We start from the raw sequence: 7,500 nt of genomic DNA, 5'->3' as shown, positions 1-7,500 counted from the left end.
CACTAACTAACAATACGGAGCATCATTTCCAACCGCCGTTTACCCGTGCAATTTGTAGAACAGAATGTAGTACGGCCGGGTGTCACCCTACTCAAGTCCATTATTTGCTAATAACTCGATAAATAATAATTGTAGCGAGTTTGGTGTTATGATATATATTGTTAGAAACCGTCTATATTACAGTGATATCACGTCGAAAATCGTCTAGGACCGATAGGGAAAAAGTTTCCTCTTGGCGGTGGGACTTAGAAAAATTTTCGTCGAACGTCCGACGGAGTAGCACATCCGTCCATTATTTGCTAATAACTCGATAAATAATAATTGTAGCGAGTTTGGTGTTATGATATATATTGTTAGAAACCGTCTATATTACAGTGATATCACGTCGAAAATCGTCTAGGACCGATACGGAAAAAGTTTCCTCTTGGCGGTGGGACTTAGAAAAATTTCCAGAGTTTTGTCGACGGAGTAGCACATCCGTCCATTATTTGCTAATAACTCGATAAATAATAATTGTAGCGAGTTTGGTGTTATGATATATATTGTTAGAAACCGTCTATATTACAGTGATATCACGTCGAAAATCGTCTAGGACCGATAGGGAAAAAGTTTCCTCTTGGCGGTGGGACTTAGAAAAATTTCCAGAGTTTTGTCGACGGAGTAGCACATCCGTCCATTATTTGCTAATAACTCGATAAATAATAATTGTAGCGAGTTTGGTGTTATGATATATATTGTTAGAAACCGTCTATATTACAGTGATATCACGTCGAAAATCGTCTAGGACCGATAGGGAAAAAGTTTCCTCTTGGCGGTGGGACTTAGAAAAATTTTCGTCGAACGTCCGACGGAGTAGCACATCCGTCCATTATTTGCTAATAACTCGATAAATAATAATTGTAGCGAGTTTGGTGTTATGATATATATTGTTAGAAACCGTCTATATTACAGTGATATCACGTCGAAAATCGTCTAGGACCGATAGGGAAAAAGTTTCCTCTTGGCGGTGGGACTTAGAAAAATTTTCGTCGAACGTCCGACGGAGTAGCACATCAGTCCATTATTTGCTAATAACTCGATAAATAATAATTGTAGCGAGTTTGGTGTTATGATATATATTGTTAGAAACCGTCTATATTACAGTGATATCACGTCGAAAATCGTCTAGGACCGATAGGGAAAAAGTTTCCTCTTGGCGGTGGGACTTAGAAAAATATTCGTCGAACGTCCGACGGAGTAGCACATCCGTCCATTATTTGCTAATAACTCGATAAATAATAATTGTAGCGAGTTTGGTGTTATGATATATATTGTTAGAAACCGTCTATATTACAGTGATATCACGTCGAAAATCGTCTAGGACCGATAGGGAAAAAGTTTCCTCTTGGCGGTGGGACTTAGAAAAATTTCCAGAGTTTTGTCGACGGAGTAGCACATCCGTCCATTATTTGCTAATAACTCGATAAATAATAATTGTAGCGAGTTTGGTGTTATGATATATATTGTTAGAAACCGTCTATATTACAGTGATATCACGTCGAAAATCGTCTAGGACCGATACGGAAAAAGTTTCCTCTTAGCGGTGGGACTTAGAAAAATTTCCAGAGTTTTGTCGACGGAGTAGCACATCCGTCCATTATTTGCTAATAACTCGATAAATAATAATTGTAGCGAGTTTGGTGTTATGATATATATTGTTAGAAACCGTCTATATTACAGTGATATCACGTCGAAAATCGTCTAGGACCGATAGGGAAAAAGTTTCCTCTTGGCGGTGGGACTTAGAAAAATTTCCAGAGTTTTGTCGACGGAGTAGCACATCCGTCCATTATTTGCTAATAACTCGATAAATAATAATTGTAGCGAGTTTGGTGTTATGATATATATTGTTAGAAACCGTCTATATTACAGTGATATCACGTCGAAAATCGTCTAGGACCGATAGGGAAAAAGTTTCCTCTTGGCGGTGGGACTTAGAAAAATTTCCAGAGTTTTGTCGACGGAGTAGCACATCCGTCCATTATTTGCTAATAACTCGATAAATAATAATTGTAGCGAGTTTGGTGTTATGATATATATTGTTAGAAACCGTCTATATTACAGTGATATCACGTCGAAAATCGTCTAGGACCGATAGGGAAAAAGTTTCCTCTTGGCGGTGGGACTTAGAAAAATTTTCGTCGAACGTCCGACGGAGTAGCACATCCGTCCATTATTTGCTAATAACTCGATAAATAATAATTGTAGCGAGTTTGGTGTTATGATATATATTGTTAGAAACCGTCTATATTACAGTGATATCACGTCGAAAATCGTCTAGGACCGATACGGAAAAAGTTTCCTCTTAGCGGTGGGACTTAGAAAAATTTCCAGAGTTTTGTCGACGGAGTAGCACATCCGTCCATTATTTGCTAATAACTCGATAAATAATAATTGTAGCGAGTTTGGTGTTATGATATATATTGTTAGAAACCGTCTATATTACAGTGATATCACGTCGAAAATCGTCTAGGACCGATAGGGAAAAAGTTTCCTCTTGGCGGTGGGACTTAGAAAAATTTTCGTCGAACGTCCGACGAAGTAGCACATCCGTCCATTATTTGCTAATAACTCGATAAATAATAATTGTAGCGAGTTTGGTGTTATGATACATATTGTTAGAAACCGTCTATATTACAGTGATATCACGTCGAAAATCGTCTAGGACCGATAGGGAAAAAGTTTCCTCTTGGCGGTGGGACTTGGAAAAATTTTCGTCGAACGTCCGACGGAGTAGCACATCCGTCCATTATTTGCTAATAACTCGATAAATAATAATTGTAGCGAGTTTGGTGTTATGATATATATTGTTAGAAACCGTCTATATTACAGTGATATCACGTCGAAAATCGTCTAGGACCGATACGGAAAAAGTTTCCTCTTGGCGGTGGGACTTAGAAAAATTTCCAGAGTTTTGTCGACGGAGTAGCACATCCGTCCATTATTTGCTAATAACTCGATAAATAATAATTGTAGCGAGTTTGGTGTTATGATATATATTGTTAGAAACCGTCTATATTACGGTGATATCACGTCGAAAATCGTCTAGGACCGATACGGAAAAAGTTTCCTCTTAGCGGTGGGACTTAGAAAAATTTCCAGAGTTTTGTCGACGGAGTAGCACATCCGTCCATTATTTGCTAATAACTCGATAAATAATAATTGTAGCGAGTTTGGTGTTATGATATATATTGTTAGAAACCGTCTATATTACAGTGATATCACGTCGAAAATCGTCTAGGACCGATAGGGAAAAAGTTTCCTCTTGGCGGTGGGACTTAGAAAAATTTCCAGAGTTTTGTCGACGGAGTAGCACATCCGTCCATTATTTGCTAATAACTCGATAAATAATAATTGTAGCGAGTTTGGTGTTATGATATATATTGTTAGAAACCGTCTATATTACAGTGATATCACGTCGAAAATCGTCTAGGACCGATAGGGAAAAAGTTTCCTCTTGGCGGTGGGACTTAGAAAAATTTCCAGAGTTTTGTCGACGGAGTAGCACATCCGTCCATTATTTGCTAATAACTCGATAAATAATAATTGTAGCGAGTTTGGTGTTATGATATATATTGTTAGAAACCGTCTATATTACAGTGATATCACGTCGAAAATCGTCTAGGACCGATAGGGAAAAAGTTTCCTCTTGGCGGTGGGACTTAGAAAAATTTTCGTCGAACGTCCGACGGAGTAGCACATCCGTCCATTATTTGCTAATAACTCGATAAATAATAATTGTAGCGAGTTTGGTGTTATGATATATATTGTTAGAAACCGTCTATATTACAGTGATATCACGTCGAAAATCGTCTAGGACCGATACGGAAAAAGTTTCCTCTTGGCGGTGGGACTTAGAAAAATTTTCGTCGAACGTCCGACGGAGTAGCACATCCGTCCATTATTTGCTAATAACTCGATAAATAATAATTGTAGCGAGTTTGGTGTTATGATATATATTGTTAGAAACCGTCTATATTACAGTGATATCACGTCGAAAATCGTCTAGGACCGATACGGAAAAAGTTTCCTCTTAGCGGTGGGACTTAGAAAAATTTCCAGAGTTTTGTCGACGGAGTAGCACATCCGTCCATTATTTGCTAATAACTCGATAAATAATAATTGTAGCGAGTTTGGTGTTATGATATATATTGTTAGAAACCGTCTATATTACAGTGATATCACGTCGAAAATCGTCTAGGACCGATAGGGAAAAAGTTTCCTCTTGGCGGTGGGACTTAGAAAAATTTCCAGAGTTTTGTCGACGGAGTAGCACATCCGTCCATTATTTGCTAATAACTCGATAAATAATAATTGTAGCGAGTTTGGTGTTATGATATATATTGTTAGAAACCGTCTATATTACAGTGATATCACGTCGAAAATCGTCTAGGACCGATACGGAAAAAGTTTCCTCTTAGCGGTGGGACTTAGAAAAATTTCCAGAGTTTTGTCGACGGAGTAGCACATCCGTCCATTATTTGCTAATAACTCGATAAATAATAATTGTAGCGAGTTTGGTGTTATGATATATATTGTTAGAAACCGTCTATATTACAGTGATATCACGTCGAAAATCGTCTAGGACCGATAGGGAAAAAGTTTCCTCTTGGCGGTGGGACTTAGAAAAATTTCCAGAGTTTTGTCGACGGAGTAGCACATCCGTCCATTATTTGCTAATAACTCGATAAATAATAATTGTAGCGAGTTTGGTGTTATGATATATATTGTTAGAAACCGTCTATATTACAGTGATATCACGTCGAAAATCGTCTAGGACCGATAGGGAAAAAGTTTCCTCTTGGCGGTGGGACTTAGAAAAATTTCCAGAGTTTTGTCGACGGAGTAGCACATCCGTCCATTATTTGCTAATAACTCGATAAATAATAATTGTAGCGAGTTTGGTGTTATGATATATATTGTTAGAAACCGTCTATATTACAGTGATATCACGTCGAAAATCGTCTAGGACCGATAGGGAAAAAGTTTCCTCTTGGCGGTGGGACTTAGAAAAATTTCCAGAGTTTTGTCGACGGAGTAGCACATCCGTCCATTATTTGCTAATAACTCGATAAATAATAATTGTAGCGAGTTTGGTGTTATGATATATATTGTTAGAAACCGTCTATATTACAGTGATATCACGTCGAAAATCGTCTAGGACCGATAGGGAAAAAGTTTCCTCTTGGCGGTGGGACTTAGAAAAATTTTCGTCGAACGTCCGACGGAGTAGCACATCCGTCCATTATTTGCTAATAACTCGATAAATAATAATTGTAGCGAGTTTGGTGTTATGATATATATTGTTAGAAACCGTCTATATTACAGTGATATCACGTCGAAAATCGTCTAGGACCGATACGGAAAAAGTTTCCTCTTAGCGGTGGGACTTAGAAAAATTTCCAGAGTTTTGTCGACGGAGTAGCACATCCGTCCATTATTTGCTAATAACTCGATAAATAATAATTGTAGCGAGTTTGGTGTTATGATATATATTGTTAGAAACCGTCTATATTACAGTGATATCACGTCGAAAATCGTCTAGGACCGATAGGGAAAAAGTTTCCTCTTGGCGGTGGGACTTAGAAAAATTTTCGTCGAACGTCCGACGAAGTAGCACATCCGTCCATTATTTGCTAATAACTCGATAAATAATAATTGTAGCGAGTTTGGTGTTATGATACATATTGTTAGAAACCGTCTATATTACAGTGATATCACGTCGAAAATCGTCTAGGACCGATAGGGAAAAAGTTTCCTCTTGGCGGTGGGACTTGGAAAAATTTTCGTCGAACGTCCGACGGAGTAGCACATCCGTCCATTATTTGCTAATAACTCGATAAATAATAATTGTAGCGAGTTTGGTGTTATGATATATATTGTTAGAAACCGTCTATATTACAGTGATATCACGTCGAAAATCGTCTAGGACCGATACGGAAAAAGTTTCCTCTTGGCGGTGGGACTTAGAAAAATTTCCAGAGTTTTGTCGACGGAGTAGCACATCCGTCCATTATTTGCTAATAACTCGATAAATAATAATTGTAGCGAGTTTGGTGTTATGATATATATTGTTAGAAACCGTCTATATTACGGTGATATCACGTCGAAAATCGTCTAGGACCGATACGGAAAAAGTTTCCTCTTAGCGGTGGGACTTAGAAAAATTTCCAGAGTTTTGTCGACGGAGTAGCACATCCGTCCATTATTTGCTAATAACTCGATAAATAATAATTGTAGCGAGTTTGGTGTTATGATATATATTGTTAGAAACCGTCTATATTACAGTGATATCACGTCGAAAATCGTCTAGGACCGATAGGGAAAAAGTTTCCTCTTGGCGGTGGGACTTAGAAAAATTTCCAGAGTTTTGTCGACGGAGTAGCACATCCGTCCATTATTTGCTAATAACTCGATAAATAATAATTGTAGCGAGTTTGGTGTTATGATATATATTGTTAGAAACCGTCTATATTACAGTGATATCACGTCGAAAATCGTCTAGGACCGATAGGGAAAAAGTTTCCTCTTGGCGGTGGGACTTAGAAAAATTTCCAGAGTTTTGTCGACGGAGTAGCACATCCGTCCATTATTTGCTAATAACTCGATAAATAATAATTGTAGCGAGTTTGGTGTTATGATATATATTGTTAGAAACCGTCTATATTACAGTGATATCACGTCGAAAATCGTCTAGGACCGATAGGGAAAAAGTTTCCTCTTGGCGGTGGGACTTAGAAAAATTTTCGTCGAACGTCCGACGGAGTAGCACATCCGTCCATTATTTGCTAATAACTCGATAAATAATAATTGTAGCGAGTTTGGTGTTATGATATATATTGTTAGAAACCGTCTATATTACAGTGATATCACGTCGAAAATCGTCTAGGACCGATACGGAAAAAGTTTCCTCTTGGCGGTGGGACTTAGAAAAATTTCCAGAGTTTTGTCGACGGAGTAGCACATCCGTCCATTATTTGCTAATAACTCGATAAATAATAATTGTAGCGAGTTTGGTGTTATGATATATATTGTTAGAAACCGTCTATATTACAGTGATATCACGTCGAAAATCGTCTAGGACCGATAGGGAAAAAGTTTCCTCTTGGCGGTGGGACTTAGAAAAATTTTCGTCGAACGTCCGACGGAGTAGCACATCCGTCCATTATTTGCTAATAACTCGATAAATAATAATTGTAGCGAGTTTGGTGTTATGATATATATTGTTAGAAACCGTCTATATTACAGTGATATCACGTCGAAAATCGTCTAGGACCGATACGGAAAAAGTTTCCTCTTGGCGGTGGGACTTAGAAAAATTTTCGTCGAACGTCCGACGGAGTAGCACATCCGTCCATTATTTGCTAATAACTCGATAAATAATAATTGTAGCGAGTTTGGTGTTATGATATATATTGTTAGAAACCGTCTATATTACAGTGATATCACGTCGAAAATCGT

Source organism: Halictus rubicundus, unplaced genomic scaffold, assembly GCF_050948215.1.
Source record: "Halictus rubicundus isolate RS-2024b unplaced genomic scaffold, iyHalRubi1_principal scaffold0844, whole genome shotgun sequence".
Taxonomy (NCBI): Eukaryota; Metazoa; Arthropoda; class Insecta; order Hymenoptera; family Halictidae; genus Halictus; species Halictus rubicundus.
The sequence above is the reverse complement of the archived record's forward strand: the minus strand, read 5'-3'. Positions refer to the sequence as shown.